Source organism: Camponotus floridanus, unplaced genomic scaffold (assembly GCF_003227725.1).
Source record: "Camponotus floridanus strain SB8 unplaced genomic scaffold, Cflo_v7.5 scaffold274, whole genome shotgun sequence".
Taxonomy (NCBI): domain Eukaryota; kingdom Metazoa; phylum Arthropoda; class Insecta; order Hymenoptera; family Formicidae; genus Camponotus; species Camponotus floridanus.
The window spans coordinates 86125-98190 of record NW_020229408.1 but is presented as its reverse complement, the minus strand read 5'-3'; positions in this window follow the sequence as shown (position 1 = coordinate 98190).

Sequence of the window (12066 nt, the reverse complement as noted above, 5' to 3'; positions counted from 1 at the left end):
CCGCGACCGACCGTCTAGGCTAAGTTAACTGTAATCGTCCGTAGGCTAAGCTAGAAAGATAAGTATTTGCGTAGAATAAGTTAGTTATAAGCTCCGCGTAGAATAAGTCGTACCCGTAGGCTAAGTTTTGTTGCGCTCCGCGTAGGATAAGACCTAGGATAAAATATTACCATAAAGGCTTGTTTACTACTAAAAGAGGACTCGTACGCTTGACTCTCCTACCTACTCCCGAATCTTGGCACCGGCGAGCCAGTCCGTGGCGAACGGGATAGGCCGTACCGTTACAAATACGACCCTGTTACCCAAGAGGACAGCGACTTGTGGGAACAGAAAGAATAGGTTTCGACCCTGAATACGAAGCATACTTCGACTCGCGGCTTGCCATAAAAGAACCTAAGACCCTAAGGAAGGACATCAGAATTAAGACAATAGAGTATTTTCCGTGGCCGCGTGAACTGAAAGTAATAGATACCAGCCCGTCTCTACCACCCTTGGAATACGCAGCGGGAGACCCGAGGAGAACCCGGTATCTCCAACTCCGCGCGGAAGTATTGTACCGCGTACGGGGCCAGCACCCCCGAACATTGGGGAACTGCGGGTCAACCTATCATACTAGAATAACTTTCATATAACGAATTCTGCACTCAACACGTTCAAACAGGAAGACCGGAAACAAAAGGGGACCACTCGATTTCACTTTTATTACTCCCAGACGCGGCAACCCTATTTTATTACCCCAAGACCTCCGCTACCTGACCCCAGAGTTTTCCCTCGTCTAGCAAGGGAACCAAAGATATTACATTCCAATAATATTAGTCCTGCAAGCGTTCAATCTCCCTTCAATCTTGTAAATTATTAACTATAAATAAATTTATAAAGCCATAATCTCATCGTCTTTACTAAATTGGACTATATCCACATGAATCCCGAAACCGTCGGCGACGAAGTACGCCGAAGGGTTCGAAGTATCCGCTGCACACACATCTCCGGATTCGCACACCGAACTCATCTAATACCTTATTGCGCTTCTTGCTTTATAAACTCGGATAATATCATTAAGGACCTGTATGCGTATTTCAACGTTCACCTTGCCATAGACAGTACCACCTACAGCGGTGTTCATTGCACAGCTTGCTCTCGTAACCTAGCGAATTTCTTTTCTTTCGATTGCGACAAGTGTACCTCGGCCTATATTAATTTTATAATAGATTTAAGACGGCAAGGTGTAAACTATTATTCTCTACCCGATCCGATTAAGGTCTTCGTGGACGGCACGATCTCCGCCAGCTTTATCGTGCGAGATTTCCATAATCGGCAAACAATCGGTAAGATTCTCGAGTCGACAACCACTATCAGTCGATAAATAGTTCGTTTGTAACATGGCGACGATCGGTAACTAGCCGATAGGGAAAATTTTACACGTACGTGCCCTTCGGTCCGTCCCCGCAGGTAGAAATCCATCGTCCAGATACCCTAGCCGTTGGGTATTCCGTAGGAGTCAAGCTCCTAAAATAACGGCACTGTCCGGCGCATAGTCCGAGCACTCGAAAGAGTCGCGACCTTGCCAGGACGTAACAAGACTTAAGTCGTAAGATTTAAGAAATTGACCAATTAAAGTCAAGTATTAAGAAAATATTCGATTGTGATTGGTCAATTTCTTAAGTCTTACGCCTTAAGTTTCCTTAAAATCTCAGTGTAGACGACGATTCAAGAGTCGTCTACAATGGCCGTAGTGTAATGTTGTAAGGCGTAAGACTCGAGAAATTGACCAATCACATTCAAGTATGGCCGTGTTCCGAAATTGCTGCCAGTTTATTGCCAACACTGAAAATATATAATATACGTAACGTGCACTATAGAATTTGCAGTACTGGTAACAATTTCGGAACACGGCTAATGAAGAGAATGCTCGGCTGTGATTGGTCAAATTCTTAAGGTTTAGGGCTTAAATTATCTGTTGTAGATCGGGATTAAAAGTTCGTCTGCAATGGCCGTTGTATAAGGTTGTAAGGCGTAAAACTCAAGAAATTGACTAATAACAGTCGAGTATTCTCTTAAAATTTGACTGTGATTGGTCAATTTCTTGAATTTTCGCCTTACAACCTTATGCTACAGCCACTGTAGAATTGCCTTTAAGCGTCATCTACAATGAGATATTAAGGCGTTTGTATTAAGAAATTCACCAAACACAATCGAATATTCCATTAATACTATTCTGTGATTGGTCAATTTCTTTATCTTACGACTTAAAATCTTATTATAAACGCTACATTGAGCGTCGTCTACAATGAAATTTTAAAGAGACTTAAGGCGTAAGGTTTAAGAAATTGACCAATTACAGTCAAGTATTAACAGAATATTCGATTATGATTGGTCAACTTCTTAAGTCTTACGCCTTAAGTCTCCTTAAAATCTCAATGTAGACGATGCCTCAAGAGTCGTCTACAATGACCGTAGCATAAGGTTGTAAGGCGTAAGACTCAAGAAATTGACAAATCACAGTCAAGTATGGCCGTGTTCCGAAATTGCTGCCAGTTAACTGTCAATACTGAAAATATATAATATACGTAACGTGCACTATGGAATTTGCAGTATACTGAAAATAATTTCGTAACGTGGTTATGAAGACAATGCTCGGCTGTGATTGGACAATTTCTTAAGGCTTAGGGCTTAAATCTGTGGTAAATCGGGATTAAAGGTTCGTATGCCATGGCCGTAGCATAAGGTTGTAAGGCGTAAAACTCAAGAAATTGACCAATCACAGTCGAGTATTCTCTTAATATTTGACTGTGATTGGTCAATTTCTTGAATCTTATGCCTCACAACCTTAATCTACGGCACTGTGGACGACCCTAAAGCATCGTCTACAACGGCAGTAGAATTAATGGATTAAAGCTGTAACTCAATAAATCACAGTCCGAGTATTCTTTTAATGCTTGAATGTGATTGGTCAATTCCTTAAGTTACTGCTTTAATCCTTAATCCTACGCCATGTAGACGACGTGTCAAGCGTCTTCTACAATGAGATTTTAAGGCGTAAGACTTAAGAAATTAATTAATCACAGTCAAGTATGTAGAGAATACTAACTGTGATTGATCAATTTCTTAAGTCTTACGCCTTAAAATCTTATTATAGAAGATGCTTAAAAGCCTTCGCACGTACAAAAATTTTAATCGTAACCGTAAGAAAACAGGCAAATCAGTTGAGTAGTTGAGTATTCTTTCGGCGATAAAATAATAATTAACTGTGGTTGGTCAGTTGTTTTATGATCTTACGGTTACAACTAAAATTTTTGTACGTGTAAAGGCCTTAAGCGTCTACAATGAGTATGTTTACACGGCAATGTTAATCAGGTTTAATAACAATCGTAGTTATAACTCCCTAAAAGTGATGTTTGTTTACACGCAAGGAGCAATACAAGCAATCACATAGCAATTACATGTTTATTTTAACTTATTGGCAGTTTTTGTATACTAGTACTCGTCACTTGATTATTCAGGTTGGCAATACGATTGTTATAACTCTCGTAGCGTTTACACGTCTTCTTAAAGCTGGATTTGTAAGTCTACTCCTTTTCTTCAGCAGGAGTAGCGTTACTACAAATGGTGTAATAACATCGGCGTAAAGCACGATTTACACGGCATATAACACCAGTAGTTACAACAGCGGTTGTTACTAAACCTGATTAAATTTGTTTAAAATTTAAATTCTTTATTCTGACTTGACTTGGTCTAGCGGTTTACAGTACAAATAAGAATCTGAGTGAGTTTAAGTCTGGAGTGAATCTATGAGAATGAAAATGAGAATAAACTGAGCTAAGCTTGAGAACAAGAATGAGGTTGAACTGAGCTGAACTGATCTTTTCTTTCGTTGTTGGAAGAGTTTTATACTCTTTTAAAATTGAATGGTAGGGGTAATTTATGATGGAGTTTTAAACAAATTCTTTAGCTATGAAACGGATTTTAGCGAAATTCTTGGGTGGTCTTTAAGAGAAAGGTATTTTAGGAATACGTATTAGTTGATTCTCCGAATGCATTGCTTGCAAGGTCGTGTCTTACATACATTATAATAAATTACGATAAATGACCCTTTTCAAGAATTACAATAATTATTTGATTATCTAAAATATTGGTCGTTTATCATGATTTTTACATAAATAGATTCTCTTTAATCTTTTAGACATTTTTTACAATATATTTTTATATAAAAGAAGCTTATATTTAAAAGGACTTCCTTATATCGGTCTTTGTCTTTCCTAAGTATTACATGTAAGTCTATCTCGCTCGTATAAATGATTCATATATATATCTCTCTCTCACATTAGTATTTTATTATAGGTGACGTATAAGTGTGTCTCTCTTAGTTTCATGTTAGTTTGTGCTTGTAGCTTATTGAATGGAGGATAGTGAGAAAGGAAAAAATTTCTGCTAGATCTAGCGATCTAGGGAGCTATGAGATCGCCGGACGTGACAATATATATATGTATTGCGACGCCGTTGCCCACCTCGAGAACGCCGATCCCGAGGGGTAGCGTGCAAGTTTTGGCCGATATGGTATTTAACGGTATCAGGTTTTAAGCGGTATCTCCAAATTACGGTAGCGTGCGGTAACTTATAATGCGGTAACTTATTTCCTGAAATTAAGAAGGTAATACCGCGCCAGGCGCGGTATTTCCGCGCCACGATAACGATACGGTAACGGCAAGATCCGGTAACCCAGAGCTCAGTATGTGGTAGAGGGGCAAGGTTCTTTGCGAATTTTATATAGAGAGAGAACGCTAGATAAGGTGTGGGAGAGAGAAACAATCGACACTGAGTTAATCTTACTTACAATTACTTAGAATATATTAAACAGTTATAATACAGAAGAAATAATGTAACAGAAACAAGAATACTATGATATATAAGATTCAGTAAATACAAAAAAAAGTAAAAGAAATAACAGATAAATCTCGGACGATAACGATCTATAAGATGAGTTTGCGAAACAGAGTTACAATTTATAACGGATGACGCGAAGGTCAAGTATAATGACAGGGATAACGAACTATTCAAAATGTGTGATTTTAAGACGGCAATGAGAGCGATACGGAAACGAACATAATATCTCACGAATTGTGATGAGAAAGATTAGTTAATCATTAGCGGCGAAATACTCGATAAAACTCAAGAACGAATTACGTCAGATTTCGGAATATACGCAGAGGCACTAGCCTCGCTAACAGATTACGATATAATATCGATTAATCTTCCTTCGATAATCAACGGTAATCAATTATAAAAGAAGATCGATCAGACTACAGCATACGCGTACGATTACGGAACACTCTTGGAGGCACGAGCCTCACGTAGAATTTCGAGATAAATCGAATTAGACTTTATACAATATTTGACGGTAACTTTCACTGCAGACAATTAATAACGGCTAGTGCTGACTAATAGATCACAAATGAATATAATTTTAATATAGTTTTGCCGGCCGACGGGCCTTCTAAATTTCGATATAAATCGAATCGAATTTCCCTTACGGTAATCGGCGATGATATTGTACAATATATTTTCGACAGCAAACAAAGGCTATGCTTAACGGCAACTCCAAGAATGTTTATGCGGAAAATGTTTACTTTATTCAACGGTCTTATCGCGACCTTTTATACTCGGCAATAATGACTCGATGTTCGAACAATAGAATCTCAAGGAAAGGAAAAAAAACGATAACGATAATATGTTTCGGCCGAGATTTCGCGTTGAATTATATTCTTGCGGAGCCGTTTTCTCATTTACGGTAACTTGGCTCGCGAAGAAATTTTCCGCGTAAATCCCGCTTTTCGGTACACGATACGAAACGGCCAAAATTGCCACGTCACGCTAGGACTTAAATTTGGCACGGAATGCAACGGTAATCTAAACGATATTAAAACGGCACGATACAAGATTTGACGATACGAAACGGTACAGAATTCTACTATACGGCACGTGACTGGCGGTACGGACACACTGAGAGGGACAAATCCGCAACCCTCGGTGTCAGCTGGCGTCTGGTAACTAACGCGAGATAAGCACACAGGCTTTCTTCGACGATAGTGCGAGAAGACCGTCGCCCTGCGACGGTACACGGAATTGACGCCAGCTGTTTCCTGGAGAAAAAAACAAGAGACTGTCCGTGCGGCGGCTTACAGTTTTCGGTGGCGGCTTCCACGTCGATCGTCTAGTCTATGCTCACACTAGGGTCGTGCTCCGGGATCGTCCTCGTCGGTTCACGACTCACCGCACAGTGAAGAATATGAACTGCGTCCGCAAGGCCCTCGGATCCCGCGCCGATCTTCCGCGCATTCCATCAATTTTCGGATGAACGGGGGTTGATTCTCCGCCCCCTTCAGAGTCACAGTTGTTGGACGGCGTTGCCCTTACGCAGGGACCCAGAATCCACGGGCGACGGTTTCTGACGGTATTTCTGATTCTTGGAGATGGGACCGGCTGGCTAGGCCGTATTCTCATCTTTTTCGGAATCTTCTTCATTCCCCAGTCGGCCGCCTGGGAGGTGGTCTTCAGCTCCGTCGTCCGGATGTTCTGCCGTCTTTTAATCTGAAATTATTCGGTTTTAATATTTTGCAGAATTAAGAATAGCTACGGTGCGGGATCTCATTACATGACCTTTTGTTTTCTTGCAGTATTTTCGGTATCTTCCGGTATAGCTTCTTCTCCTCTCGGTATCTCGCTGTATCTTCATATACAAATGGCGGTATCGCACGCATGCACAGCAGCCGCACTTTATTCGCGGATCTTACATTCAAGCTAAAATAAATCTAAATGATCGAATTATAGTTAATTTTTGGTTCCCTCTCAGGCGCGAGGGACGACCCCGCGCACTTTGTTTTCCCCTCGACAGGGTAATCGTGACGGAGCTCAAAAAGCGTCATGTCACAATATACAGGGTGGACCATTTTAATCTATAATGGAAAATATCTCGGAATGTTGGTGAGATACAACAAAATGTTTTAGACAAAAGTTGTATGGTTTCAAGGGGGACATAAGATGGTGTCATTAGTTTGATCTTGAAGAGCCACCTGAAGGACACGCGAAGGTCAATTCCAACTTTTTAAATGGGGCACCCTATATGCTTTTGCATATTCTTGTAGCTCATCTCAAGAGCTTTCCAAAACACTATAATTAAGTTAGTTTTCATTAAGTACTTTCCAAGTTATGAGGCTTGAAATCATTTTTTAATTTTACATAAACCGTAAAATATCTTGTAAAATATTCATTTTTCGATTATTTTACCTTAATAATTTTATGTACAAAATAATGAGAGGAATCAATCGGTGTAAAGAAAACATACAGTTGTTTTTAAGAAAAAATATGGAATTGTTAATTGCAAATTACATATTTTTTGTAACGTTGCCGTCACGACGGACGTCCACCCGCCGAAAAGACTGCGTGACGCGAGCCGAGCGGCCGCGCCGGTCGAGAAATCGAGAGCCCCGCCGGGATTTTCAGAGAGGCGAGCGCGTTCGTTTATAAACAAAAGCGTTATTCTTAATACTATTTGTCTAAATTGTATGATTTCGGGAGCAATAAATCATCGGCGGCGATACCGAAGAACAACCTAGAAGCCTATAAGAAAAGCGGCCTTGCCGAATCATCACCGATCAAAACAGTGGCCGTGAAAAACAAGGGTCGGCGATACTCGAGCAGCCTCGCACAATTTCGGTCCATCGGCCCAGCATCTCAGGGCCGGCCAGCAATGACGGGCGCCGAAAGCACCCCGCGAAGGGGCTCCTTCTCGGAAAAATCCGGAAAAGTCGCTGCCCTCCGCTGGAGAGGGACGAAGGCCAAGATCGACCCTGACGAGAGATTTCCCGAGCAGTTGGCGCTGAAAAACGCGCCGGAACAGCGGACCGTCGGAAGCGCGGGACCGCGGGCGCACGATGCGCCCTTGCGCCACGCTCGAAAATCCGAGCGCGCGGGAACGGGCCTATCACCCCTCTCGATGGGGTGCGGGGCGATTAGTTAAGGATAAATATGGCGATTCCGAGAGAATGAAGAGACTTGTTCTACGAGAGTTTCGGCGAAAATTAAGAGAGAATATCGCGAACGCTCAGCACGGAGAAAGACGAATTGGCAACGAGAGACGAGTTCAACGGTGAGGTCACCCGGCTATCTTGAGTTTTATTTCGAAAATTTGTACGTCGTCCACCGATACGGCTCGCGGGTCTATCCCTCTGGCCGGTCGCGATTAGTGTTTCGTTTGTGTAAATTTCGCGGTAGTGAAAAGAAGTCGAGTGCGACCGTAGTCAAGGGGCGACAGTGATCCGTCGATCGGTTTCACCCGATATACTCGTTCGCCTCTCCGTTATCCGTGTGACGCGCGTTAGTGCCGAATTTTTAACTCGAGGCTATCGCCGGTCGGAGTGGAGCGACTCCGACCGATTGTAAGTGCTGTCGACCGCCACCCCAGGGGAAAAGTTCCGCGACAGCTTGAGCGGCAAACTGGTGAGTACCTTGGAAATTGTGACAGCGGACCAGAAGTTGCGCGACCAAAGCGGGCCTCGATTCTCGACCATCTCTCTCTACGTGCGTTTTCTTTTTTGCGACTCGCAGTCCGCTAACCGCGGACGTGCGAATAATCGGCTGTCGGAGGCGTAAGCTGTCGACACCCGCCGTGCCGTGTGTGCACCGGCGGGAACGCCTTATCGTTGCGATACGCGAATTCCGCGTTCCGATCGACTAGAGATTGCCGTTCTTGCAGTAGGTTACATCGTCTTGGCGTTATCTCTGCTACTGCAATTAAATAATATAAAGTATCAAATGTTCATTTCCGTTTTTGATAATTCTAAGATCTCGTATTTCTTTCTGTTTTTCGTACTCGTAATAGCGCGCCTCGTTCGGTTCTCCGAAATCGTAAGCGCTCGCGCGCTTCTTTCCGTTCTCCGTAATTGCAAGAGCTCGCGCACTTCTTACGGTTCTCAGTAATTGTAATGTTCGGTGCGCTTATCGCTATTCTCCGTAATAATAGAGTTTCGCGCATTCGAGTCGGTTGACCGTAATTATAAAGCCTGGCGCATTTGACTCTGTTTACCATTATTATACAGTCTTAGCTTTCTTTTCGATTAGTTATCTCAAGCGAACCTTTGCTGTGAATCACGTCTCATTATTCCTGTTATTTTTAATTGTATTTTATATTTCATTTGCTTGTCTTTAATCGAAGTATTGTGAACCTCGTTTCAATCTGATTTGTCCTTCGATTGGACTTTTATATTTTTCTCTTATTTATTATTTTTCTATTAATAAATCTGTTATATTGTCTGGTTAAATTCGCGTGATTTATTTGAATATTAGTCCCCTGTGGTCGTCGATACCCGTTTCTGTGTCTCTCGCAATTCGAATTATTGAAATCTCCGCATAATTAAGTGACTCGCTCTAAGAACTCCTCCCCTCTACCGTTAGGCGAGCTAGTCAGCCCGTGGCGAAGCAGGCCATCATCTTTCGCGCTGTTTAAAAATTTCGTGGAAAACTGATGCGTGAAAGACCGCATCGGGCGCCCAACCTATCGAATGGCCTCCGCTCCGCCGCGGCCCGCGCGAGCACCCTTCATCCCTGTTCCTCCAAGCGCGGAAATCTTATATCCATCCTGTGTTTGACGGCGTTGTATCCGATTAAAAATTAGAAGAAAGAAGGCGAAAAGCGTTGCAAAATTTGGCGCCCAACGTGGGGCCCTTAAGAGCGAGTTGCAACGAAAAATACGTAATTCGCGAGGGATAAGAAATTCGGGAGTCGAAGAGAGTATTATTTCGACAGTTTGTGTTATTCTCGGATTTGCTGTCGAACTCACTGTCAATTTACTTAGAGCTGTCGATATATCTATTTTTTTTCCCTTAACGCTATCTCGTGCTGTTTGTTCGCTATTGTTACAGAGTGTATTATTGTTCGTATACCTCTGTGTTATTATTTCTTGAATTATCTCGACGTTAAGTTTTTCTACCCGGGAAAAACTTGACATCTATATTACGATACTTCTTACAAATAGAGTGAACCATCGTTCGAAGGTGATAAACGAAACGAACGATAGATTTCGGAGAAATCTGGCGTTTTTGTTATCAAGGAGATCCTGACAAATAAACAGGAAATTATTATCGAGATCGTCTCGATAAATAAATACAATCATTGTTGGCTTGAGCAAATATATTGGATTATTGTTATCGAAATTTAGGATCTTATTTGCGGCATTAAGATAAATTGAGTTTATTTTGCAACGTGATTAACGAGTCTAGTGTTCGTCCTTCCGTTAGTCAGATCCAATTTCGGGGACTCCCCCCCCCAAATTTTTTTTCTTTCTGTTTTCTGTCTTTTCTTTTCCTTTTCTTTTTTTGTGTGAATCCTCTTCGCATGCCGAGTGATAACCCGGAGGACGTGTGGATTTTCGAGTTAACTTACGAACAATTGATTCGCGAATTACGGAGTAGAGGACTCCCGACGGAGGGTTGGTATTTTTCATTAGTAGACTGGCTACTGCGTCACGTGCGGCGGGTTCGCGCGGGTCAGGGAGACGCCCACCTGCTAAGGACGATGTCGAGTGACGAACATTTAGAGTTACCGCTGAGAGCGGACGCGCGTCCTGACAGCCCCACACCCGCGGGGCACGGGACAATGGGGGAGGCCATACCATCGCAGGTGCGATACGAGACCTCGCGATCCGCGGGACGGAGTTCAGCCGCTGCCGCGTATGACGTCATGAGAAAATGGAATCTAAAATTTTCGGGAACTCGCGGGGAGGATGCCGAGGCCTTCTTAACGCGGATTGAGGAGGGCCGCGAGCTAGTAACAATGTCCGATGAGGACATTCTACGCTGTCTGCCGTTCGTATTAACCGGCATTGCGCTGTCGTGGTTTCGGGGCAAGAAGGATTCGTTCACTTCGTGGAATCAATTGAAGAATGCGTGGAGAACCCGATTCGGAGATCCCGATTTACAGTTCGCGCTTCGCGACGAAATCATACGGCGCACCCAAGGCGAACATGAGCCGGTGGCCGATTATTTGACTCATGTTTGGGGGGGGAAAGGCCCCTCTCTCAATAAATTTATTGCCTCTCATCATGGAGTGGGGGAAGGAAAAAGTGAGTAACGCCGTTCCCGAAAACCAATGCTAACCCCCGTCTACAAGATAGTTGTTCGCCGGGAGGAAGCTGCCGATCTCGATACACTGAATCGAGCGACGCTGGACGCGTTTCTTTGATAAATCCGTCCGGGTTACAACATGGGATTTTGATCCGTGGACGCGTCTCTTGTTTATTTCGGGTTATTTGATTTGACGTGACCGTGATTGTTCAGGGACTTTCCTGGGACCGGAAGTAATGGAGTTACTTCGAGATAAGAGGCTGTTCCAACCGGTGCGGGGGTGCCGCGTGACCACCGCAACGGGTCAGACGATGCGGGTATGGGGGGAAATTGAGGTACCGGTGGGTATTCGGGGAAGGACGCGGACGCTAACCGCGTACGCCTTGCCCACGCTGTTGCTAACCTGTATCTTGGGCCTCGATTTTCTCGCGAAATTCGGAATGGTGATAAATTTTTCGCGCAATGAATGGACGTTTCAGGACGAATTCTAAATAACCTGTCCGTTCGAAACGCAAAGGCCGACTTCAAACTTTTGTTTGCGCGAATCGTCGAGAAACTCTGATACGCCGGACCCGCCCGGAGAGCCGGACGCGTCGCAGAAAAAGGGCCAGTCAACGACCAACAAACAACTGACGAAATCAAAATGCGCAACCCGGTCGAAAGTCAATGACGTGCTGCGGGATTAGTGAGCTGTCGCAAAATGAGGAACAGAGGCTGTCGGAATTCATAAGATCGCGTGTAGTGGGGGATCCAGAGAAACCGGAAGCCACTCCGTTGACCACGCATAAAATAGACATAGCCGGTCACGCGCCCATTAAACAACGTTACTATCCGGTGCCGCGAATACAGCAAGCTATCCATACCGAGGTCGACAAGATGTTAGCGGCGGATATAATAGAACCCTCCACGAGCGAATGGTCGAGTCCAATCGTGATGATTAAAAAACCAAGCG